Consider the following 26,952-nt stretch of genomic DNA (forward strand, 5'->3'; position numbering starts at 1 on the left):
AACTCTGTACCCATTAAACACCAACTCTTCATTTCCCTTCCCCACAACCCCTGGCCACCACTACTCTGTTCTTTATTTCTTGGTGTTTAACAACTTAAATACTTCATATGAGTGTAATGATACAGTGTGTGTCCTTCCCTGATAGGCTTATTTTGCTTAACCTACCATCCTTGAGGTTCATCCATGTGTCAGCATGTGATGTAAGTGGTTGTTGTTTAAGATTTTATTTATTTATTTATTTATTTATTTATTTATTTATTTATTTGACAGAGAGAGAGAGAGAGAGAGAGAGATCACAAGTAGGCAGAAAGGCAGACGGGGGTGGGGTGGGCGGGGCGGGAGGAAGACTCCCCACTGAACAGAGAGCCCAATGAGGGCCTTGATGCCAGGACCCCGAGATCATGACCTGAGCGGAAGGCAGAGGCTTAACCCACTGAGCCACCTCGGTGCCTCTTTTTTATTTTTGAAGGCAACATAATATTCCATTGCATGGATATGCCAAATTTTGGCAGGAAGGCACCAAGAGCAATCAGAAAGGGCTTCCTGCAGGAGATGCTGCCCACACAAAGTCACAAAAGTGGGAATTAGCAGAATAAGGGCAAACTCAAGGCACTTTTCCAGACAATCTAGATTTCAAATATGAACATTTCCTAAACCAACCGTTCCCAAGCTTTTTCTTGGAGGGTAAGCTAAAGTCTAATGTATAAAACAGATCGTATGTGCAGTTTCTCCTGGGGAGAAGAAAGGCAGAAACCTTGGTCTTACTTCTTCTGCCTTACTCCTGTCATTGACCAAGGACATGTTCACCCTCATGACCATACGAGAGGCATGGGTACTGAGTAGAAGGGCCCGAGGCGGGGCGCTTCTTTGGTTCTGCAATGCTGCGTTTCCTGAGCAGCACACTGGTTACACAGGTGTGTTCAATCTGATAAAAATTAATCCATTTGCCCCTTGAAGACATTATGCTAAATGAACTAAGCCAGGCACAAAAACCCACAAATGATATGATTTATATCTACAGTAATCCAATTCAGAGAAACAGAAAATAGAATGGTGGCTGTACAGGTCTAGGGGGGAGGGGAAATGGGAAATTAGTGTTGAATGGGTATGGGGATTCATTTTGGGAAGAGGAAAAGCTTCTGGAGGTGGATAGTGGTGGTGGTTACCCAACAATGTGAATGCACTTAAGGCCACTGAACTGTACACCCACAGATGCTTATAATGGCAAATTCTGTGCCATGTGATTATTGTGATGCTGTCATCACAATTTCATAGAGACAGAAAAATTAATCAAGCTATATATTTGTACACTTCCCTACATATAAAATTTTTTAACCTAATCTAATCACAGTTTTAACTGTTACTCCTGGAAACTTTCTGAAGCGTGGTGTTTTTCCATTGGTTGGACTGGCAGATATTCCCATTACATGAAGGACTAAAGGATGGTTCCTGCTTGTTCATCTCACCTCCCAAATCAAAAAACCCAGGATTTGACAACCTTGGTGACTCCCTTACTGCTATTTCCTGAAGTTTGTCGGTGGATATTTATGCTTCTCTTTAGATTTCCCCTCTTCCAAAATGGTCTGGCTGGCAGGCATGCCCTCCAGTAATGAGGAGACTGAGTGCTCACCCGGGTTTCCTCCCAGTGAGGGGACCCGGGGGTTAGACTGTCATCTAATGGTGTCCAGGGCCAAGCTTTCAAAGATTTCTGTGATTATCAGGAAACCTTCTTTAGCTGAATGATTTTTTTTAACTTCCTTGTCAGCAGAAATAATCCTCCTAAAATAAATTGTTCACTTTGGGCATGAAAATCAAGGGGAAAATGTTAGAAGATATTTATTTAAGATATTACTGGTGATTTATCATTATAATTTACTTAAGAAAACATTCATGAGCCACTTCTTGAAAAGAAAGATCACTTGCTCTTAAACAATGTGAGCTTTGGTGAATGTTCATAATTATGTAACAATTACACTAATTATAGAGAATTATTTATTTAGATAAAATTTAGATTTGCTACAGTCATGATATGAAACAGCACTATCCAATCCAATTTTAATTTGTGGAGATTGTGTGTGTGTGCATATGTGTGTTCTGAATTCTCTTTGTTGATAAAAAATAGGGAAAATTAATCATACATTGTTTAAACTATTTACTTAAATGTTCACTTGGCCATTTCTTAATTGTATAAGTCAAAAAATATCCAGGAAGTTAAAAACCCAGACTGTTTAAGAAGGGACTCTCTTTGTAGTGTGCATTCGGTAAAATAGTATTTTTGTGGCTTTTATCTTAGACTTAATTTTTATAATATTTAAAAATATTTGCCATGCTAATATAGTAGCATATGTGCTTTCTGATTTTTAATACTAAAATGAATCCACAGACTGTTTCTGTGTCAATATGGATATCCAGAAACTATAAAAACTATTTAGACTTACAAACCACCTACTAAAGCTATATTTTTATATGGAATATAAAATTACTGGGATGCCTGGGTGGCTCAGTCAGTTAAGCATCTGTGTTCCACTCAGGTCATGATCCTAGGGTGTTGGGATCCAGTCTTGTATCAGGCTCCCTGCTCAGCTGGGAGCCTGCTTCTGCCTCTGTCTGCCACTTCCTCTGTCTGTGCTCTCTGACAAATAAATAAAATCTTTAAAAATAAAAAATAAAATTATTCTTTACTTTTAAGTTGAATGATCAATCAAGACCTACACTGTTTATCCATCTAATTGGATGTACCTAAATGATCTCTAAAAAGTTTAAAGGTTTATCCAAACAATATTTTGTGTACATTAAGAATTAATTTATTTTCCTCTGATTTTATTGGATGTGCCACTAATAATAATACAAACATAGACTTATCTAACATTTACTGGACATTTCCTTTTTTCCAGGCACTATTCCTGTGCTATACACATCTTCACATTGGTCCTGTTGAATAGTACTATTTTTTTTTTAATTTTTATTATTGAAGTATAATAGAAATGAGACAATTCTATTATTATCCTCAATTTGAAGCACAGAGCTAAAGCATGACAAAGATAAAATGCTAAGCAGACTTCTCCTGAATTTCATAATAGCTATGTAAAAGGCAGATAACACCAGCGGACTTTGAACACCTGCAGGGCCCATGAAGGAGGACATCTTTGTCTTTGGTCAACTCTGAATCCTTTCCTGCATGGCGTGAGAGTTCCATGTCTGGCCAACAACACATCCGCACTCATTTAGATACAAAGCCTATGAAACCACGGGACCATCACTGGCTTGGAGACAGGGGTCAGAACCTCTCCCCTCCACACCCTACATCCCTCTTTTGAGAAGCTTTCATGGGCAAGATTCCACCAACTACATAGAAAGCCCTGAGCTCCGCCCAGAGAGATAAAAGAGTCTGGCCAAAAAATCTGGTGCAAACTGGAGTCTACCCAATTTTCACTGAAAAATAACTTTGAGGCTGAACTTTAATCTTTCACCACTTCAGTGAAGTAGAATTTAGACAGAACATCTCAGGATTTCCTGACTTTACCTTTTACTCTGAAGGAGACTACTCCATGGTACTGCTAAAAGGACCAACTATCTTTAATAAAACCCTAAAACTGTCTTGGCTTTTGAAACTTTGCTGGAGGGAAATATCCAAAGGCTCTAAAGTTTAGTTCATTTTCAGAGTCTAACCTAATATCGTCCTATAAATCTGCAGAAGATTCTAGCAAATAGCTAAAGCCAAGGTGAGTGAGCAAATGTCTGCTTCTCAGGTTTTTAGTGAGGAGTAAATGATATAATGGATATATGTGAAAGGCTGAGCACAATGCTACCATAAACCTCTATAAGAGAACCTGTCTGTTAAAATACACTTTAAAACAGCATTTTGTGTAATTCTCGAACACCACATTTATGAATATTTTCCCTTGAGAAAGTTCTTCACTTTATTATTAGTTTTTTGTTTGTTTGTTTTAATCTGTAGCTTCTACCTATGTATATTAAAACTACAGATCAACACTCATACAAGGAACTCAACAAGAAACACAACTGAAATTCTAGAGCCCTTATAATTCAAACTGAAACTTCTTCTTCCTCTCCTTTTTTTTTTTTTTTTTTTTTTAAGATCTATTTATTTATTCTGGAGTGCACAGGGAGATCCGGGGCAGAGGGAGAGAGAGAATCCCAAACAGACTCACCACTGAGCTCAAAGCCCAATGCAGATCTCACAATCCCAAGATCATGACCTGAACCAAAGTCAAGAATTGGGTGCTTAAGAGACTGAGCTCCCCAGAAACCCCACTCTTCATTTCCTTTTGAATAAAATTCTAGTAAGGAGGAAAGAGACCTTTATTTGCCATGACAATTTTCTTATTTGCATAAATATTATGTTATATTGAGCTATACCTAAATATTATATAGTTGGGGAATTATTAGCAACAAAACTAAGCAAAGCCTGGGGACCAGGAATGGGAATGGAATCCATTCTGCTCTTACAGGGCTTCCAGGGGCTAAAGAATCTACAAATGGCTCATACTAGTAAATTCTAGAACTCTGTGTTAATCAATAGCAAAAGTTCATATTGCAGTTTTAAAATATGCTCCACACTAAATATCATCTAGTCTACATAACCAGTGATGTAACATAGCCTATGCAGAGGAACCATACAAATATTCTGCTTATTATACAAACATTCTGGTTTTTCATATGGTTCTACTTAAATGAGGGTCTCCAGAGCTGTCAACACATAAGGGCATATTATTGCCACAGTTTATTAGCTCTGTGTTAATAATAAAACGGCACCAGCATCTTTTTTGTCCTTCACAGTCCACCATAGTTTAATAGTCAATAAAGACCACACTTTAAAACAGTGGTAAGCTTCAATTTCATATTCATCTAAATACCTACAATTTTAATGTCAAACAATACCCGTTATTACCAAATATGCTGTTTATAAGAAAGAAAAACATTGGACAATATCTAATAAACCTTAAGACAGGTATTCAGACTCCAAGTACTCCACTTCTAGGTATTTACCCAACAAACACTTAAAAACAGAACTCAGGAGACATAGACAAAAACATTCAACATATTGAATGTCACAAGTAAGTACTGGAAATGGCCCAAAATATCTACGGACAAGAGAATGAATCAACGACTTAACACGCAATACTAGGATCACTTTGAGTACAATATGAAGGTTGGAATTGTTTAAAATTAATGTTCTAGTGTTTCCTATTTCTAATTGGATAATCCTGTTTTATCCAAGCTTATTAACTTAAAAGTTTCAGAAGATCATGTACAACAAGAAACACCACCAAGAAAGTGAAAACTCAGTGGCAGATGGGAGAAAATATTTGCAAATCATATATCTTATAAAGGACTTACATCTAAAATATATAAAGAATTCTTATGCTTCAATCATAAAAGGCCAAGTAATCCAGTTTTTAACGTAGGGAAAGGATCTGAACAAATATTTCTCCAAAAAAGACATACAAATAGGCAACAAGAACATGAAAAGATGTTATCACTAAATGTCAACATTATTAGTCATTAGGAAAATGCAAATCAAAACTAGTTCACACCACCCATTAGGATGGTTGCCATCAAAAAGTCAGACAATAACAAGTGTTGACAAGGATATGGAGTGATTGAAACCCTCACACACTACTGGTGGGAATGTAAAATGAGGCAGCTTCTTTGGGAAACAATCTGGCAGCTCCTCAAAAGACTGAGCATAGAGTTACAATATGACCCTGCAATTCCATTCAAGGTACATACCACCCGCCCCCCACCCAAACTGAAATGCGTTCATTGAAAAACTTGTACAGAAAGGTTCTTTATTTATTTTATTTATTTTTTAAAAGACTGTATGTGTTTATTTGAGAGAAAGTGTGAGTAAGCACAGGCAGTAGAGAAGCAGAGGGAGAGGCAGAAGCAGGATCCCCTCTGAGCAGGGAGCCCAACCTAGGACTTGACCCCAGACCCCAGGATCATGACCTGAGCTGCAGGCAGACACTTAACCAAATGAGCCACCCAGATGTCCCCAGAAATGTTCATTAGCAGCATTATTCATGATAGTCCAAAAGTGGGAAAACCCAGATATCCATAAATAAATAAAGCTTCTTCCATACAACAGAATAGCAGACAAAAGAAAGGAATGGCATACAAATACCTGAAATAACATGGATAAGTCATAAAGATACATTAAATGAAAGATGTGAGACATAAAAGGTTGCACATTATGCAATGCCATTTGTATGAAATAACCGGCATAGGCAAATCCATAGAGATAGAAAACAGACTGGTGGTTGCTTAGGTCCAGAAGGTCCAGGGAAAAGGTGGAGGAAAAGTGGGGTGGCTGCTAATTGGTGCAGGGTTTTTTGGAGGTGGGTAATGAAAATGTCCTAAAACTAATTGTGGTGCAGTTCTGTGCAGACATTAAAAACGATTAAACTGTACACTTGAAAGAGGTGAAATAGGGGTGCCTAGGTGACTCAGTTGGTTATCTGTCTGCCTCCAGCTCAGATCAGATCCCAGGGTCCTGGAATTGAGCCCCTCATCGGGCTCTCTGCTCTTCAGGAAGCCTGCTTCTCCCCCTCCCTCTCCCACTGCTTGTGTTCCCTCTCTTGCTGTGTCTCTTTCTGTCAAATAAATAAAATCTTTAAAAAAAAAAAAAAAGAAAGAAAGAAAGAGGTGAAATGTATGGTATGTAAACTACAACTCAAGAAAACTTATCCAAAAGGTTAGATGCATTATAACACCATGTATATTCAAATTTTAAAACATGCAAAGCAAGTAGTATATATTGTACATACAAACATATGTTCACAAACATGCAGGCAAGGGCATTCAAAACATTGAAAAACTTGGGGTGCCTGGGTGATTCAGTCATTAAACATCTGCCTTGGCTCAGGTCATTATCCCAGGGTCCTGGGATCAAGCCCCACATTGGGCTCCCTGCTTAGTGGGGAGCATGCTTCTCCCTCTCCCACTGCCCCTGCTTGTATTGCCTCTCTCTCTCTCTCTCTCTCTCTCTCTCTCTCTATATATATATATATATATATATATATATATATATGTCAAATAAATACTTAAAATATTTTTTAAAAAATTAAAAAATTTGTACTGACTCATCAAGAAGAGATACAGCCTTTATGCAGCGGCAAGTGCTTGAAGAACATCCATCCTGCAGACAGGGGAAGATAACACCAGAGTTCAGACAGCAATCACCCCCATGTAGAAAGAAGAGAAGCAGGTCAGAGAGGAAACCAAGTGATCCTCACTCTTTCTTTAAAAGAAAACTCTGGGGGCACCTGGGAGTCTCAAATGGCTAAGCAACCGACTCTTGGCTCTGGCTCAGGCCACACTCTTCTGGGTTGTAAGATCCTGGGTTGTGAGATCAAGCCCCAAGTCAGGCTCCATGCTGAGTGGGGAGTCTGCCGGAGATTGTCTCCCTCTGCCCTCCAACCCTGCTCCCCATCCCTTCACACCCATGCTCTTTCTTTCCCCCTCAAATAAAGAAATAAAATTTTTAAAAATATATGAACTCTGAAGTAAATATCACAAAATGTTCAGATGTCATCAAATTTGGTTGATGAGTACATGAACATTTATTGTATGATTCCCTGTATTTTTCTAGATGCTTGAAACATTTCACAGTTTTAAAAGTCGTACATTTCTTGGTCCATCTCATTAACGACCATGATGAATGCCTCGCATCAGGGCTGTTCATTCTTGGTTGTTAAACATACTGAGAATTCTGCTGAGTCCTGGCCAAAAAAACCTGCCTGTTTCCACAAAAGCAAAGACCAGAGTGAAAGATCGTCATGAATAAATGAGGAAGAGAATATCTCTGGTGCATGACTTGGAGCTACTGGTGTCTAGGTCGACTGCCACTGGGTTTCACTGCAATAGCAGAGATTATTGGTAAGCACAAAGCAGAGGGGGCACCGCTCCCCCCACTGCCGAAGCCAGCCTGAGCCAACACTCCTTAAGTAGCCCAGCCCACAGCAAAGTCCACGACCTGCCAAAAACTTCCTGACCCGGAAGCAGAAGGTTTAAGAGCATTTCTGGTAACTGTTGTATTAAACCCCTGACTTCTGGGAGCAGGTTGCTAAAAGTTCTTTAATTTTTGGCTTAGGCTGTCCTTTGAAAGTCCTGCCCACATATATACTAACTTCACTGCAGTATTCCCAAGCCAAGAAGACCAAACGAATTTAAAACAAAAACAAAACAGAAAACACAAGTTTTCCTGGTCCTTTTTGACACATGGGTAGTAGTACCAGGCTTTAACAGCTTTTTAAATTTTTATGATTTCATCCAAGGGCTGTGTTCGAGAGCCACTTAGAGCAAATTCAGCCAAAGCATGTGGAAGGTAACTACTAGATAGTAAAAGGAGGATCTCCTATCCCATACACCCAGGTTTTGCTCTTCCGTTGGAGTCCTTCTCTGTCCTCATCCAAGAAGAGACCAGGGACTCAAAAGTGGAATGGAGAATGAGACAAGGGGCCACACCAATCAGTTGTGTTGTCCGTGGTGTTACTACTACTTTCAGGACTTTTCTCCTCCTATACTTCCCCTGCTATAAGAAGTCCCAGGCATCTGCCTACATTACATACATGTTTTGAGAGTTAATCCCTTTCCCCCAGGTGACTCATAATCCTGCAAGCCCTTCCAGAGGGGATAAAAATACAATGGATTACGGCACTGCAGCGTTGGCAATCCCCAAGGAAGAAGTGGCTTTAGACATTTCTATACAGAGCTTGGCGACCGAGTGCCAGTGAGTGTGTCCGATAGCTGTTGGAAATCGGACAGTTTGTGCTGCAGTGCAAGGACAGGAAGCATTGCGGAGTTTCTGCAGCGGTGGTTGGCTTGAGATAATACCATTGTATAACCAGGCACAGCGACCGCTCCCACTGCTGAGAGCCCGGGCCTGGCGTCTGGCTCCTTGGCTGCAGGCCAGGCTGAGGTCCTGCCGTCTGAAGGCAGGGTGTGTGGCCCCTCCCGGGCGGTCCACACACACACAGTGCCGGCCACACCTCACCTTCCAGAGGAAATCTGGCCAGAAAGCCAGACTTCATGACTTCTCCTTTATGAGCCTTACCCACCCCCAGTCCCTGCCGGGGGGTTTTGTTTTCCACTTGGGTGCAGTGATGGTATTCACTGTGCACTCAGATGGGGATTTAAAGTCCCAGGCAGTAAATGAGCTGATGACAGGGTTATTGGAAAGATACTGTATCTGGCTATGCCTAGCCACCTCGGTGTTCAGCCCCGGGCCCGGGCTTCAGAGAGGCACTTAGACACACAGTCCTTCCCACAGAGCTCTTCCATTAGGCAGGAGCACTTACCAAGGACTATTTTAGACATATTTAGCAGCAATATTGTTTGATTTTAACTGGACATTGTTCTAAACACACAAAAGAGTTCAAGGATGTGGCTTTGGGTTTTGTTCTCTCCCCCTCTTCCCCCCTCCCCAAACTGTCAGGTTTCTCTGGGAAAATGGGATGAAAATGTTTGGGGACATTTCCACAATAAAACACTCTAAAATATTTTTTTAAGATTTCCTTTCTAGTCATGTCAAGATTATAACTCAAATCTGCAAGAGTCAGGAAATTCCAAATTTATGTTGACACTTTCCCCTTAAAACCCTCACCAGATGATAAACAATGTAAAAATTCTCTTCCAGTTCAAATGTTCCAAATATGACACGGGCTTGCTACGTTCTTGTCTTGAAAAGGTGCTTCAGGGTGACAAAGAATAGGCTCTTTAAGAAGCAAAGAGAATCCTTCAGGCAAATAATTTTCCCAAACGATTTCTTAATATAGAAGGTGAAGTAATCATTTCAGATGGGTCAACTCCTCGATTACATTGTTGCCAATGGAAAGGAATTTAATCTGGTGATGGAAGTTAAGGAGGCAGTAGTAGAATTAGTTCATGGAATCGGTGGTCCTCAAGGAGGAATTTAAGTCCTTGGCACTGTGGAAAGGGTGAGATGGGAGGGCTCTTCTGGGCGACTTTGGCGGGTTGACTCGCAAAGGTCTCAGGGCCCCGAGGGGAAGCTGAAAGGCAGCCCCCACGCTTTTCAGTGGGACAGACTTAGCCCCGATCCCAGTGTGGCCCGCCACCAGCTGTGGGACTTGAGTAAATTATTGGGCACGTCTCAGACCTGGTTTCCCCATCTGTAAAAGGCAGAAGGATCACAGCATCTACCTCATGGGTTGTCTAAGATTAGATGAGGTCATGCATGCTAGCTGGCCTAAGACAGGACCTCTAAAAACTTTCCTGCAGTGAAAATAACAGCCATTTAGATAACAGTATTCGTGGTGTGAAGGAAAATAAGCATTATCGGCAGGAGTGTCAGGAAAGCGTGCTTGGATACGCGTTAGATAGGAGCAGAAAGAGCTTGATGAAAAGAAAATCTCAGGGATAGAGTTTTCTAAAATCTTCGAAACAGACATTTCTAGAGCCACTGAAATAACTAATTACACTGACAGAGGAAGATAGTGACAAAAGCAAAATAGCAACGTGCTCAGTCCAGGGCCGGAAAGACCCATGAGGTTGAGGTTAAAGAAAACAAAAAGAAACAGCACATGGTATCCATCTGAGTCCTAGTCAAAACCACAAACGCCGCTGGAGATGGGCAGTCTAGGAGATGGGGAAAGATCCATGGGTGCTAGAAAACAGTGAGGAAGACCACAGGAGAAGGTCAGCACGTGGAGAAACCGGCTCCCGCCCCTCTTCACCCCTCTTCGATCAGGCTGTGGCTGGGGACAAGCGACGTCCAGAGCGCTGACACCCTGCATCTGCCACTGATGCGGTCAGGTGGCCCCCAGGGAAATCGGGTCACTTTTGCAGACCACGCTATAATAAGGCAATCTTGGAGGACTGGAAAAGGCAATTGTGTTGTGTCTGGTGTTAAAATAAGAAAAACAAAAACCTGACAGTCTGGCTCATAAGTGGATAGATCAGCTTCATTTTCATATCTGTGAGGACATTACATTTAAAAGCCATCTATCAATGTGGACCCAAGAAGACTGTGGGAAGAGGAAGCCATTCCAGACCAATTTCATTTCCGTCCACGATAGACAGTGAGGCCCTGTAATAAAGGCAGAACAATGGATGTGAAATCTGAGGAAGCCTGTACCACCGTCTGCGCACGGAGGCGGGGGGCGGGTGGACAGGCCGTGTGGGAGCCCGGAGCCTGCCAGCCCAGCCAGCCTCACCTCCAACTCCCCGACCCGGGCCCTTCTCCTCACCACCTGCCACCTACGGCTGCTTCCACCCTGCGTTTCCTCACCTGGTGCTGTTTGCTTTTACATGTGTTTCCAGCCCACATCTGTCATCCCCTGGGTTAAGGCAGCAGTAAAGATTCTGTGGAGGAAGGAGCATCAGGTTTGGAGTCAGAAAAATCATGGATGGCTGGCCCTATGAGTTACTGGTTATGAGGACCTGGGCAGATCCTTGAGCCTGACTGAGACAGCCTCTCTTATCCAGTGGGGATCAAAGGACCACCCTTGCTTGTTACTGCGAGGATCACTCATCAAGGACTGCCCTCGTGCCTGGTTCAGTAAATGTTGTATGTATTCCTAATTCCCGATCTCACATCTTGCCAGGCTCTGGGCTTTATCTGGATCCTAGACCCTTCCTGAAACGCATGTTTATGCTCACAAAACCAATCTAATAATTCGCTTCATCTAGGTGTTTGAGTCTTTCCATGAGACCCTGCCATTCCTATATTTTAGTTTGGGTCAGGAAAGCAAACCATGTCTCAGGGGCCAAGGAATGTTACTTAGCAAAAGGAAGCAGATCTGTCATTTGGCCAGCCACCCCCCCATAAAGACCTTTCTTCCCTCTTTCTCTACCTTCTTCATCCCCCCTCTCTCTTTTCTTCCCCCTTTATTCCTTTTTGTCTTACCTAGCCTTTGATCTTGACAGTGAAGAAATTCACAGAGTCTATAGATCTCTACCTGAGCCCAAGATTATTTTCAAGACCAATGGTTCAAATTACAACAGTATTTCAACAGCCACCTGAAGTCGCAAAGAGTTCAAGCCTCTCTCCCTTTCTGCTACTGTTGCCACCACAGCAACAAAAGAGAAGCAGCCCAGCCCCTGTGCCCCTTGGCGTCTGACCCCCGGCTGACTGGCCACACGGCCATTTGCCTCCTTCATGCTGATACACCTGGAAGTCTGAAGAGCTGGTAAATATTTGCCCACACCGGAGAGAGCAAAAGGCTGTTTCTGCACAGGTAGGTGATGAGGTAGCTCGTCCTCCAGTGTCAATAGTGTGAAAAAAACAATGGCAATGTGCAATGATGACACGCTGTTAAGCTTGAAAGAACAGAGCAACCAGCGGCCGTGACCTCCAGACTCCACGGCTGCCCCTTCAGAGCAGCCAGAGCAGAGGTCTCTCGCTGCCCTGGATGTCAGCTCTTCACTGCAGTCTGCCGCCCTCCACCCCCTGGTACAGCTGAACTTTAACATCACTGCAGTGACATTTCAACTTCCCCCAGAGGGTTTAGGAATTAATTGTATGCATTGTGGGGGCACCTGGTTGGTTCGGTCCATAAAGCATACGACTCTTGATCTCTGTTCTATGAGTTCGAGCCCCATACTGGGTGCCGAGAGTACAAAAAATAAAATCTTTTAAAATGATAATAAAATAAATATGTTGCTTTCTCATTATTCTGTCTGCTTGTGACCTCTATCTCATGACTCTGCTAGAAGAAGAGAAAGGAGCCCAGGAAAAAGAGAGGCTCAGATGGGGTGATAAGGAAGGAAACACACCCAGGAAGAAGCAGGACAGCACCACTGGCAAATGCCAGGAGTGTACAATGCAAAGTTTAGGAAACTGCCCCAAAATTATATGTCTGAGATTGGGAGTGGAGACAGGAGCATTTTGCTACTAAAGAACAGAGGAACGAAGAACCAGTCCAGCTTCCTTGATTAACTATCTAGATTTCTGTGCCACAATCCCTTTCACTTTGGTAAATAGAGTCTCAAAATATAAATGCAATTGGCGGACTGAACTTTCAGCACATTGAAGAGAATTGCTCACCCTTTCAGGCGTATGAAGCTTTTCAGGATATCACAATGTTAGTTTATAGCAGATGACTTCTGACGGATAGGGGTAAAAGGTATACAAGAATTGTTTTTGTACCATACTTAGACATTTTCTCTAAGCTTAACATTATTTTGCAATAGAAAGGTTTAAAAAAAAAAAAGCCTCCACTTCAAAAGCAGCGCATCCATGGATTCTGAAAAACAACCAACACAGCTTGATAGCAAGGTGAATGAATAATCTGTTTGATGCATAAGTGACACCTTTATCCTTTGAACATCCATTCAATGAATGATTAAGGAGCCCCACTGGGACCCAGGTGTTCCTCTGGTGAGAGGGACGTGGCTATGAGTAAGAGAGAAAGGGAGAGACAAACCAAAGTCTGTAAGAACCACAGTGGGATACACTCTGAGTTCAGATGGGGATGTGCGCACCCCCAAGTGAGCAGAAGGGAGGTAAGGAACTCTGTAGGCACCCTGGCTCTGGGAAGCACTGCCGTCAGAGCAAGCCCTTTTGGTAGGAAAAATGAGCTGTGGGAAGATCCTGAGTAAGCATTCAGCCTGGGAAGACGGTACATGCTGTTTTAGTGGCAGGGACTACTAGCTTAGGGACTAGATGAACAGCCAGAAGGCTAGTTGATTAATTAATGCATAGCTTAATTAATGAAAAATACCTAAAGAATATATCCAGTTCAATTTCATCATTAAACAAACATTCACAAGGAGTTTGTACATGAGGAGTGATATTTCAGTGTCTTCTAAAACCTAGTTCTCTATTTCCTGCTTCAGTGTCTCCAGGGATGTTTTCCTTGCTGGGCTTCCAGTTGTTGGCTTGTGTGAGGAACCACGCAAATCTCATCCACAGTGAAGATCAAACAAGAATTAAATAAGCACACAATAAATACAGTATTGATTTCATCCAACTATATGAGGCTAATTCTGACGGGCATCTTTTACTGGCCAGTGACATGGTTTAATGGAATGAACTTAAATTTCATCATACATTCATGGGCAAGCAGAGTCCACTTGCCCAAATGTTGTTAATTAGTGATCTAGAATTGCCGGACAGGTAGGAGGAACCAACCTTCAGCAGAATTGAGGAGCAGTAGGGTACAAAGTGACCATATCTTGACTGACACTGTCTTCAAAGGTCTGCTAATCCCAGTATCTATGTGAATTGTTTTATGACACAAGTTGAGTTACCAACTGGGCTTGATGTTGATGGAAAATAGTCTAGAACAAATAGCACTGAGATTTCTTGCTTATCACTCAAAGATTAGCACTTGTCCATATGCCCCTGAAAACCACCCTATTTCTTTCATGACGGAGTTAAATTGACACTGGAGGAGTAGAGAGAAGGAAACATGGCCTCTGTGAATCACATGTCTGTGGACTTCTGTTGTTCCTGGGTTAGGCTAAGCTTGACTGTCACAGTCTAAAAATGGGACCCGCAGAATCAGTCTTTCTATACGAACTTTTCAAAAAGCAAGTTATGTTTTATTAATGATTGAAATATTCAGGAAAATTCAATGTAGGCATGAAATACATTTTTAGGCAAATTGAACAAATGAGCACTTGTTTCTCAGCAAATTTGTGATTCTTACTCCCACCAAGGCTGTGAGGGGACCACCTTAGTCCACATCTGAGCCTTGATAAAAAGAGGTGCCTTGTGTTTGTAAGTTCTACTTGCCTGGTTGTAGAAATAATTGCCAATCGTATTTCCTACGCACTGGAGTCCTAACTGGGGAGTAAAGCAATACTGTGAACATTGCCTGCTAACCTGGGGGCAGGTACAGCTTCTTCCCTGGCTTCCACTTTAGAACAAGGTAGGGCCAGAAGAGAAAACTCCTCATGGAGTCAGTAAGGAAGTTGGGCTGATTTGGGAGATACTTTTGCATATTCTAGAAGGGAAGAGAACTAAAAGCTCCTGCTCTGGGACCAGACAACCTGCTTCTCTCTCTTCCTCCTCATAGGAAAAGGGACAAGGAAGAGAGCAGAGAAGGGGAGCAAGGAGAAAGAAATCACAGGACAGACGACCATGCCCTGCTGCAGCAGAACGTGCCTACGAAGCAGGAAGAGTCACTTTTATGATTAAGTGAGACGTTGCACATTTCTTGATTCTGTGTGGTTTATTGCACATGTTGGCTAGTCATATGCTTACAGGTCTAACACCTAGAGAGAACTCAGGCAATCTGCATGAAAAGAACTTCTCTGACTGGATCTGGGAGAACATAAATGAGTAGAGCGTGATGGGGGAACAAGAAATGGAAGGGAGAATATTGGCATAGTTCAAATGAGAAATGCATGCCTGCTTTAAGACAATAATCTAAAACTGGAAAGGGGAGTATATGTGAAATAGTCGCAAAGGAGTACCAGAATTTCATGTTCATGTTCAAAGGCCAGTCCCTGAGTTAACAATGAGAGTGATGAGGGAAGTGAAGCCTACTTAGGAAAGCTTCTCTTTCCTCGACTGATGGCTCAGAGTTGCCCTTGAATTTCGTCAGCCATTCTGTGAGCGCGGGTAAGTGATGACTTCTTTCTTGCATTCTTTCTCTTAGCATTGTGAAACTCCCTGACCCTCTCTGTTCTGGTTTACCAGTGAGATCGATGGCATCGCTGCAACTTGAGGAGAGAAAAGGAGGAGTGTGCACATCCTTTGTCTCATGGGAAATTAATTTGGGTGTTCTTTAGTCACTGCTAAAGACATTAAAATTCCTGTAATAGATGATGTCTCAGCAACGTAGGCAACAAATGAAAGACCCAGGAAACATTAGCTTTTTGCCTAAAGAGGCAAACTGGCTTAACCACAAACAATCCATCTCTCCCAATAAGAAACTGGGAAAGATAAGAGTTCTGCTTCACCTACATCCATGCATGGACCTGGGAGTAAAAGTTTTCCATCTTAAACTCCAAGGACAGGTGTAAACAGAGGCTCAGCTCTTCCTAGGAGGCTGATTACAAAGAAGAACTAATAAGAAGCCTTTCATCTCTGACCCTTTACCTTTAGGTCTATTTTGAGGCATGGAGGTGACAGGGCTTGTGTCCTTTGCGCCCAAGGAAGTGACAGGCAGTTTGCTGATCAATATCCCCCATTGGTAGTGTCTTCAGAACTTAGAAAAGGGGCCAGAAAGTGAAGCAGAAATCAATACTTGGTCTGGTGAGAAGGAAGTTATTGTCGCACTAATTTAATTTCTAAAAAAAGTAAAAAAAAAAAAAAAAAAAAAACAAAGGCGAACTGCTTCCCTATGTATTCTTTGGGAAATGAGTGCATTTTCTAAAGAATCGGAAACTTGGAGTTTTGAGTTTTAGTCAATTTCATATCCAAATGAGATATTCTCAGAGTTTCTGAGAACTGATTCTCTCTGTGCTATTCATGGATGAGGCAATCCTCGATTTTCCAAGCATTGCTAGTTGGAAAATTACTTATAGCAGAAAAACATAAAAGGGAAGATTTTCTGACAACAAACCCAAGGCTTTAGGAATGAGCAGTTCAATAGATAAATGGGAAGTCTAGGAGAATCAACAAAGCAATTAAGAGAATGGAGAGATTGATTTATGGGGAAGATCATTCCTTTGATGTTTAGCTCAGCTAATCAATGCTTCTTTTTTTTTCCTTCTGACAAGGATTAGGGGACAGGAGTTGGGTAAAGGATTAAGATTAGTAATCTACAGATACCTGAAATAAATAATTTCACGGGAAGAGAGGAATTCCTTTCAAATTGGCCAATGTAATTGAATAGATCTAAGAAATTAATTCAAAAGGCATTTGCACCACAGTCTTTTGTCCCCCCAGGTCAGCTCCCCTTTATTACTTCATATATTGAATATACACTTGCTGGCTCTTTGTTAGCTTAAAATAGAAAAAAAAATTACAATTTAAATTCTTAATAGAAGGATGTTTGAAATATGAAAACAATTGCTTTTAAGAAACAATAAAAACTCACCCCATGAGATATTTTAAAAATTCTTACACATATGTTGTATCAGAAAGAGGTGAAAGAAGTAAATTTGTCTCTTATTTCTTAGGGAAAATGTTTTACCAAATTTGAAACATTTTTCTATTGAACTTTAGATATTTAATAAAATCACTCTTAATTTGTACAAGATTAAGATTCTGGCGGTGTGATTCTGACAACACAATATCTCCTTAGCTCTTATTTGATTTAGAAAGGCCTGCATTGCTCCTCCTACAGATCTGGGCAGAGCTGAAATGTTCCCTACCTTCGGGTGCTGCTCATGTCTCTTCAGGGGGTGCCCCCCCCGCAGAAGTACATCAAGGAGCACACACCATTCCCATAACACTTCTGATTTTTCCAGAGTATTTATTGCTCTCTTGAATCATAGTACTTATTCTTTGTCTTATGCATTTATTGTTTGTCTTCTCCATTAGTTAGGACACTCCACGAAAGAGTGACTGCTCTGTCTGTGGGAGGGACTCTAGCATTTGGAGCAGTAGCCAGCTCAAGGGAAGCATCTGATATGTATTTGTTGGAAGGAAAGAAGGGGAAGGAAGGAAGGAAGGAGAGAAGGAAGAAGGAAGGAAGAAGGAAATGAGGGAGGAAAAAGAAGGAAGGAACAATAATATACTATGTCCCACCACAGGGTTCTAGAAAGAAGCAGAAATTCATATTAAGAAAAAAGCAGAGATAGTGTCTTTTTATTTCCAGTGCCCTCTTTCTCCTTCAGCCTGGCACATAGATAGGCATTCAGAGCTATTTAAGAGAGAACAGAAATTTAGCAAATGAGTTAAAATTTACAGAACAGTTGAGGATAATCAAAGAAGTAATATTGTAATAATGACTATACGGTGTGGCCCTCTTTTAAGTTCTATGCAAATATAGTGCTGTACTAATATTTGCAACAGCACGAGAGGCACTATGACTTTTTTTTTTTTTTTTTTTTTAAGAGAAAGAGCCCATGAATGGGCATGGAGGGTAGGGTGCAAAGGGAGAGAAACAGAGAGCATTCTAAGCAGACTTCATGCCCAGCTCAGAGCCTACCTTGGGGGTCAATCTCAAGACCCTGAGATCATGACCTGAGTTGAAATCAAGAGTCAGAGATTAACCCACTGAGCCATGCAGGCACCCTGAGGCACTATGATCATTAGTCCCACTGACAGTTGTGCAACAGAAAGCACAATCCCCAGGGGAGCTATTTGTCCCAGGACATAAGCTGGGTGAGTGGCAGAGCTGGAGTCTGAGGACAGGCTGTCTACATCCAGGAACCGCTCTCATGAGCACGTGCGATCTAGTCACCCATGGGGTGAAAATGCTCTTGGGAGAAAAGGAGGCTCACAGGGTGGGTAGGGGGGTGAAGCAAAGTTCAGAGAGCAAAGGCTGTGTGGCACAGTCATGAGGAGGGTGTGGGGCAGGGGGGAGGGGAGAGAGTTCTCAGACCATGCTCCCACTTCCTAGGGAGGCCCTGTCCCTTGGAGCCTTTCCTGATGTTCTATTGCTCTGTGTGCCCAAAATATAGAGTGCATGGCAAGAATGTCTCCTGTTCTGATAAATAGGGTGACTCTGGGGCCCACCATGAAAAGCAGGGAGATGAGGTAAAAAAGATGTGAGGCTCAGATTCCTGAGGGGCAAGGATTAGGGAGATGCAATTATTAGAAGCAGTTACTACAAAGTTCAGGTAAATTATCCAGATGGTGCACAGGATGGATTGGAAAGAGAAGATTATTAAGACAAACTGTGAAATTAAGGAAATCTGGGTCGAGTAGAATAATGGGATGATAATAAACTGTAATTAATAGGATTAATAAACTATTAGACATTCACAGATGAATGGATGAAAAAATATGGCACATACATACAATAGAAAATTATTCAGCTTTAAAATTGAAGGGAATTGGGCAGAGGCCGCAACACAGGTGAGCCGGGAAGACATCACGTTGAGTGAAATACACCACGCAGACACACAAAAGGATAACTACTGTGCAATCCGGCTTCTGTGAGGTACCTAGAATAGTCCAATTCATGAAAAAAGAAAGTGGAATAGAGGTTCTCAGGGGCTAGAGGGAGTGGGGAGGAAAGGGAATTTACTGTTTAACAGGCACAGAGTTTCCGTTTGAGATGATGAGAAAGTCCTAGAGGTGGCAGATACACAATAATATGAATTATAATTATATATAAGTATATATAAATAATATGCATTTACTTAATACCACAGATCTGGATGACTAAGTTAATCAATTTTATGCTATGTATATTTTGCCTCAATAAAAATAAATTCGTAAATAAATAAACCGTTAGCCACGGGACAGAGAAAAGTGAGAGATAAAAGGTGGTTCTGTGTTTTTGACTTGAAAAAACAGAGGAGGGCAGAAAAGATAGGTCGGGAGGGTAGCCAAGATGCCCTGTTTGTTGGGACACGCGGATTTGAAAGTGTTCATGAATATTCCAGGTGGGTCTCCGGCAGGCACTTGTTCTCCATTCTCCTGGAAATATGCAAACAGTGCACATTTATTCACTGCTTGCAGATTTCTAGGAGAAATAATAGGACTATTAAGACGTTGCTTGGATTGTAGCCTTTCAGGATGTATCTTTAAGGCTGCTTTGAAGGAATTCATACACAGAAGAATTTACTGGTTCTTTCTAAGTGCTGGGCGCTAGCTACCCTGGGTCTTTCCCTCTGTGGGGACTCTCCTTTCTGAGGCTGAGTTCTTTGATCCTGCAGCACATGGCCTGGGTGTCCAACCACGCACATGCACCAGAGCCTGGCTCAACCTGCCCTTCACCGAGGCACCACTGGAGCCAACAAGACCATGCCCTTGGCATCGCCCTCAGCAACCGTGATAAAATGGGTGGCTGCCTCGTTACTTCTTCGGGCTCACAGAGAGATTTCCAGATGCCTTATCTAGGCCCTGACTCACCCCCACATTTGCCAGCAGATCCTGAAGGTCCACAATGTGAGGAAATAAGCAATACACAATTGGGGAGGTCTTTTGTATGGCAAGCGAGCTTCACTTTTCCTGGCTGTAAATAGCACCTATGCTATGGTAACATGACGTGCAGGGGCACTTCTATTCTCAGTTCTTCAATGCTAACTTTCTACAGTTTTATGTTAAACAGAATATCAAGGGAGGATTCCTTTAATGGCTATTATGGCTTCATCTGTAAAGTGATCAAAAACACCCATTCCCCTCAAGAACTCTGAAAAACTACCTTCACCTTTGCCTATTGAAGCCTTGCCGTACAAAAACTTTTATCTTAAATTTAAATAGTTGCAAAGAATGTGACTTCCGGTGTATTGAAATATTTAAATTTGTAATTAAAGCATCTCACTGTCAAATGCACCCAGTACCATCGTCATTTGTTAACTACCATCATCTGTTTAAAATACTAGAACAAGATTTTCAGAAAGTCAGAAATATGATATCAATCCATTTTCTTAACAAAAGCTGTATTTCTGCTCCAAATTCATTTCAGAATCTTATCCTAATGCAACATATTTATATGCTTGAGAATTTATTTTACTGATCACCCACCATATGTCCCTAAAAAATTGTACACAAAATGAAGACCTAATATATTTAATATTTCTTGTGACCTGATAACTCTATATGACAAAAAATTTATCCCAGGGGCACCTGGGTAGCTAAGTCAGTTAAATTTCTGCCTTTGGCTCAGGTCGTGATTCTGGGATTCTGGGATCAAGGCCTGCATTGGGCTCCCTGCTCATCAGGGCATCTGCTTCTTCCTCTCTCTCTCTGCCCCTCTGCAGGTTGTGGTCACTCCCACTCTCTCTTTCAAATAAATAAATAAAATCTTAAAAAAAAGATAAGTGCCAAACAATTTATCCTAGATGGAATAATCAATATAATTTTTTCTGGGAAATAATTGAGAAAAACAATACATTTCCCAATTTTGATAAATAATTATTAAATATGAAGGCACAATTTTGTTGGCTGTATCTCTTCATGAAATGCAAAGGGGAAGATGTTGGTTAAAGAAGAAAATACTTCAAATCTTTTATTTTAATGCCTGGGAGCTTCCTGTACCTCAAGGTAATATATCACAGTGGAATGCTCTTCCATTTTCAGCTGGGCTTGGGATTCATGTGAAAGCAGAGTTGGGAAAGGACACCAAGCACCTTTATGTCAGAGCAAATATTCACGTTGAGGATAAAAAATTGGACTTTTTGAGATCATCCATGGCAAGCATCTTCTGGACACTCTTCACATATCTGAAGGAAAACATGGACCCTAGTGTAAAGCCTGCTCTTCTAGAAAATCAGCTCAGAGCACAGAATTACATAGTGCATTCTTTCTACTTCCTACTGTAGACTTAGACCATTTCAAACAGATGGCAGTTCATTGCGCTACTGAGGGTGGTCAGCATATGAGATTCTATAAATATCCCAAATAATGTCATTCTTTTATCCAATTAATAGTTGCTGAGGGGGTGCCTGGGTGGCTCCGTCGGTTAAGTATCTGCCTTCAGCTCAGGTCATGATCCCAGGGGCCTGGCATCCAGCTCCCTGCTCAGTGGAGAACCTGATTCTCCCTCTTCCTTTTCCTCTGCTGTTCCCCCTTCTTGTGCTCTCTCACACTCACTTCTTCTCTCCTTCTCTGTCTCTCAAATAAATAAAGAAATTAAAAAAAAAAAATAGTTGTTGAGGACCTAATGTGTCAGGTGCTGTGCTATTATTAGGCACTTAGAAATGTATAGTAAACAAGAGGGCCTTTGGGGACTGCGTTGGTAGAACCTGGAGTGGCGAGCTAGGGGACAATGAAGGGATGTGTGGGTCTGAGATGACCCTAACAGTTCAGCTCAGGGCCCTAAAATAAGCCAGACAATGAGCCAGGCCATCTGATCTGTGGGACTGGGATTGTTGGAGGCATCTCAGGGAGAGGCAACTGACTATATGGGTCTGGTTATTCACTGCAAGATGCAAACAATCAGAGTTCTTTTTTTAAAATTGAAATACAAAGAACACCCATTGAGCATGTATTTTATACCCATGTACTATGCAAATTTCAAGGGATTCAAAGATAAAGAGACATAGTCCTTTGTCTCAAAAGCTCTCAGACTAGTGGACAAGGCAAATATATAAGAGTGGAAAAGAGGTGAATCCCCAGAGACCAGGTTTGGGTTTGGCTCTTAATGCTGGCCCTGGCCTGGAGCAACCAACTTACTAGAATCATAAAGCTGATAAAGCAGTATAGTTTAACTAATTTGATCCTCTAACTTTACAGATGAATTTTGGGTTTTTTTTCTCCCAGTGCTGATCTGCAGGCACTGCTGATACCCCAAGGATTTCTCTTTACATGCACTCACATTTCTCAGCCCAGAACTCCACTAGAGCCATGGAGAGACACTGTAGGCCCTTCTAGAGGCAGGCTGTCCAAATATGGAAGCTTATCTCTCACCCTGTACATGGAGAGGTTTGTCGGGACTCTCCTGCTTGCCCTCCACCAATGCAGGTAGAACCTAGGATATTTTCTGGAAAAGTACTCGAAAGTCACTTCAAATATTCTCTGAATCTGGCAATGGGGTCTCTACTAAGAGAATAGTCTTCATTTAAGTGTCTGTTACACTTTTTCCAATGAGGGACATGGAAACTTCATCTTGAACAAATCTATCTTTAAAGGGAGGTGATGAACAACTGTCCTAATCAAAAACTCAATGGTCAAAAATTCTCCAGTTGCTCATTTTCAAGTGGCCTGCTTTCCCAAGGCTCTCCAGCACCACACTGCCCACCACCACTAGAAGGTGGGTTATTGTATTCTCCAGTTCATGCTTTTCCTCCCTTAAACACAAGGGCTCCATTGGACCCAGCAACTACTTCCCCATCAACTACTCCTCCCTGATTTCATGCAAGAACCTCACTGGCACGCCACACCAAATGTGAATGGGTTATAGGCATAGGCATGGGGTCCTTTTGAGAATGGTTTTGTTACACAGGGAACATCTGTCAAAGATTCAGCTCAAACAGAATACTTCCTCCTATTCTCAATAGGGCTGTCCAGTTCTGGAAACCTAAGGCTGACCACATAGCTTGGACTTCTTCCTCTGACAAAGAGGTCCCCTCATAACACATTATTTTGGATTCCTGAGGGGACTATTTTATGCCTTTTTTATTTTTTGCATTTGTTTTTAATGATTTAATTAAAAAAATAAAGAATATAAACCTGAGTGCATGCTTCTTTCGTCTATACTGAAATAAAATAGCTTTGTTTTGCTTTTTTCTGAACTTTATATTCTCTTTCTAAAGACAGATCAAGAGTCCCTCATTGGCTGACTGATCTCCTCTAGTAGATGCAGTCATCAAAAAGAGAGTGAATGCAAGGAAGTAGTTTCCAGAAGGTTTGGTACAATGTGTGGATTCAGAGCTTCTGATACTGAGCCACTTCAGTGGTATACTAAACAACCCAACAACTGGTTTCATCAGAAGTGTTCATAGGACATATCCAGTAACTCCTTGAAGCTAAAAATCCAAATGTGAAACTATGTTTACTATGTATTTTCTGCTGATATATATTTTACATAAGACTAATTATGGTAACAATGTTCAGTGGTACAGTGAGTATGGAAAATATTATGGTGGTGGTGGCTCCTCAAAAGGTAAACATAAAATTACCATATGATCCAGCAATTCCACTTTTGAGTATATATATATATATATATATACACACAAAACCTGAAAACAGAGTCTTGAAAAGATATTTGTACAACAGTGTTCAGAGCAACATTATTTATAATAGCCAAAATGGAGAAGTAGCCCACATGTCCATAGACGGATCAATGGAAAAACAAAACACATTGTGTACATACAATGGAATATTATTCGCCATAGAAAGGCATGAAATTCTGCCCCATGCTACAACATGGGTAAACCTTGAAGACATTATGCTAGGTAAAGGAAGATAGACATGAGAAGGACAGATATTCTATGATTAGACTTAACTGAGGTACCTAGAAGAGAGTAGTCAAATTTATAAAGACAGAAAGTAGTATGATAGTAGTCAGGGGCTGGGCAGGGGCATGGTAGGTTATGGATAATTAGTATGTAAGAGGTATGGAGTCTCACTTTGGGAAGATGAAACAGTTCTGGAAATTGGTTGCGCAACAGTGTGAATGTACTTAACATGACTGAACTGTACACTATAAAATGGTTAACATGCTAAATTTTACATTATGTGTACTTTACCAGAATTTTTAAAATCCATCATTAATTCTATGAATATATGAAAAACCATTGAATTGTGCAGTTTGAATAGGTCAATTATCTGACATAATTTATTTTTACAACTTCTATGGATTAAAATTGAAGAGAGGCCTGTTGTGTCTTGGAGTTTCTCACTCAGGTAGTAGTGGCCAAGATGTCAGCCAGGCTGGGGCTGGAGGACCCACTAAAAAGCTGGTTGATTACATGACAGGTAGGTTGGTTCTGATTGTGTGGAAAGGCCTCAGTTTCTCCCCACATGGGCCTCTCCCCTCTCCCATATCCTTACAACATGGCAGCTGCTTTCCCTCCTGAATAAGAAATTCAGAAAAAGAGAAACTTCACTATTTGGTATTAAATGAATGACAGAAATTACAAGATGACATAGAGGTCAGTCTGACATACTCTACATCTCTTAGCTATGCTTTTCAAGTGTAGATGACTTCCAAAAGATTGATAACTAGGTGACAAAGCAAGGAGACAGAATTCTAGAGAACCTCTGAGAGGTCTGATTTGTCTGTAAAGTATTCACAGAGGCTTTAGGAAGCCAGATACCCCAGGAACACTTGGAATATTGGGGTCAGCTTTCACAATAGACAAAGGGAAAGCTAATCACCCAGTTTCAATTGCAACCAATGGAACTAACATGGTATCAGTACTATTTCAGCCTTAAGAACTCACCCAAGTTCACATCAAATGACCAGGAAATTACTTACATTCTTGTATTTATGCAAACTAAAAGTATAATGGTCTTTCTCTTAAGAGATTCTAGAAGCAAGCTTTAACCCAGAAGTATGCTTCATTTTTCCAACAAGCTAGCTCTGAGATTTAGCCCAACACATTCTAATATTTCCAGTGTTGCCCAGAGGTGAATTTAGCTGAAGTTAGTGAAGTTTCAGGATCTCCACTAAAGTGACCCCTTCCAGGACCTTGGAAAGGGTCTTATTGTGTTCAGTTGGCTCTTTTTTTTTCTTTTTTTTTGAAAAAATTTTGAACTGACTCCCCTCCATCACATTTCATCATAGACTGTTGGAGTGGCCTTACCCATTGTACATCTGGCTATGGGGCAACTTACAAAATAATATATAACTTAATAGACATAATAAACTGTGAAGTTTTTTGGATTTGGTGATCTTTTTGTCATGCATTGCTAACCTTTTAAATTTGTGATTAGTGGTGCTCTTTTTCTCATTCAAAATAAACATTTTTTAAAGATTGTATTTATTTGAGAGAGTGAGAGAAAGCAGGAGCATGGTGAGGGGCAAAGGGAGAAGGAAGACTCTCCACTGAGCAGAGAGCCCGACGCAAGCCTCAATCCTGGGACCCCAGCATCATGACCCGAGCCGAAGGTAGATGCCTAACTGACCGAGCCACCCAGGTGCCCCCAAAATAAACATTTATAGATAACACTCCACAGGGTATTAAAATACTAAAAGTACAGATTAAATAATATTGATTGAAATACACAGTAATACTTTATTGTAATTATTGTTTGTTTTTAAGTCTAAGAGATTAAATACAGAAATATTTCATTTTTTCACATTTTAGCTGTCCTGTTTTTATGTTAATAGATTTGATTTTTTAGTTTACAGTTAGATAGCATTTGCTTCCTCTTGTCTTTAATAAGCCATCTTTCTAATTGAAATATTTACATATTTCCTTTAATATTTTTCTTAATGGCTATTTGCTTATCTAATCTAGACATAATATCTGAAATGCCTAACCAAAAACTATATTCATCAAAACAAAAATATTTCTGTTCATTATTAATATCATAGCTCATAATACACTGTTATGATTTCTATAATTTAAGTTTAAGCCACTTACTTCATAAATACAAGTTTTACTGATGGAAAAATGTGTTTTCCCTTTGAACACACAAATTAAGATGTCAGCCCTGGAGGAAAACTGTGTACTCAAACCTTCTCAGAAAGATAACAAACTAATTTTCTCTAAAGATCGTCGATTAGTCAGGACCTTTCAGGTGGCAAGTGACAGAAAAATCCAACTGAAACTGATTTAAGCAAAAATGAAGCTTCATGGTCATGGGTGGGAAGTGCCAGAAGGGGGACGTGGCCAAGAGACCCAGGCCTGGAACTTCACATCACATCTCTGCTAGCTGCCCTCTGCAATGTCTCTGTTCTCAAAAAGGCACTCCCGTTATGGTGGCAGGACCACTCGAAACAATTCCAAGATTAAGACGCATAACTCCAAAGCCAGCTGAAAAAGTGAGGGTGCCTTTTTCTCAACAGCCCCAGCAGAAGCTGAGTCTCCTTAGCTTTGATGAACCTACCCCCATACCCAGCATTGGGCCCAGAAAGAGGCACTACGCCAACGGTCTAGCACTGAGATGGGATCCTGTTTTACTAAAGACAGGGAAATAAACCATGAGCAAAAAAAACCATTGTTCAGTATGATTATGAGGTGTGAAAGAGATCATCTTGTGTAAAAGCCAAGAAAGTGGTTCTGAAGTTCTCATCTTTGTGACATTATGTGTATATGGGGAGAGAGATGCAGGATATGTATGTGTATGTGTGGAGAGGGTGTGTGTATGTGGCCTGTCTACATGGAAAACAAAAATGTCCACAGTAAAACATCCATGGTGCTCAGTGGAGCACCTTCAGGGGCTGTGAGTAATTCATTACTGACAAGTGACTTCAAGTGAGGTCATGGTTAAATGTTGAAGCATTACAAATTAGGTTAGAAAAAGCCACCTGCCAAAGCAAACAGCATGGGAGGGAGTAGAGGGAG

The sequence above is a fragment of the Mustela lutreola genome, chromosome 3, assembly GCF_030435805.1.
Source record: "Mustela lutreola isolate mMusLut2 chromosome 3, mMusLut2.pri, whole genome shotgun sequence".
NCBI lineage: Eukaryota > Metazoa > Chordata > Mammalia > Carnivora > Mustelidae > Mustela > Mustela lutreola.